Source organism: Etheostoma spectabile, chromosome 8, assembly GCF_008692095.1.
Source record: "Etheostoma spectabile isolate EspeVRDwgs_2016 chromosome 8, UIUC_Espe_1.0, whole genome shotgun sequence".
In the NCBI taxonomy this organism is placed as follows: Eukaryota; Metazoa; Chordata; class Actinopteri; order Perciformes; family Percidae; genus Etheostoma; species Etheostoma spectabile.
In genome coordinates this window covers 28,267,046-28,267,414 of record NC_045740.1, presented here as the reverse complement: position 1 = coordinate 28,267,414, position 369 = coordinate 28,267,046, and positions in this window count along the sequence as shown.

Below are 369 nucleotides of genomic sequence, written 5' to 3'. Positions count from 1 at the left end.
TTATAGACTATTTTCTTTTTCGAATTCATGGTCAAGAAACCTCATTTATAAGAAATTATATGATTTTTTTTAAATCTTTTTTTGGGGGGGGGGAAATAAAACACCCAAAATTCAATAAAGTAGTGAACTGATCCTTCGTTTAATAAGCAAGAAGCGTTATATGGAACCATCCATGTCATATTTGGACAATTTGGATGAAAGAATCCCAAATTTCGGATGTGGAAACATTTAAAAACGGGGCAAATGAACAATTTTTGACGCTTTCGACACTTTTTTTAATCAATTTTTGACGCTTTTTTTTAAACATTTTTTTCATTTTTGTAACACTATCATCCGTATACTGTAAACATCACTGACATAGTATATATT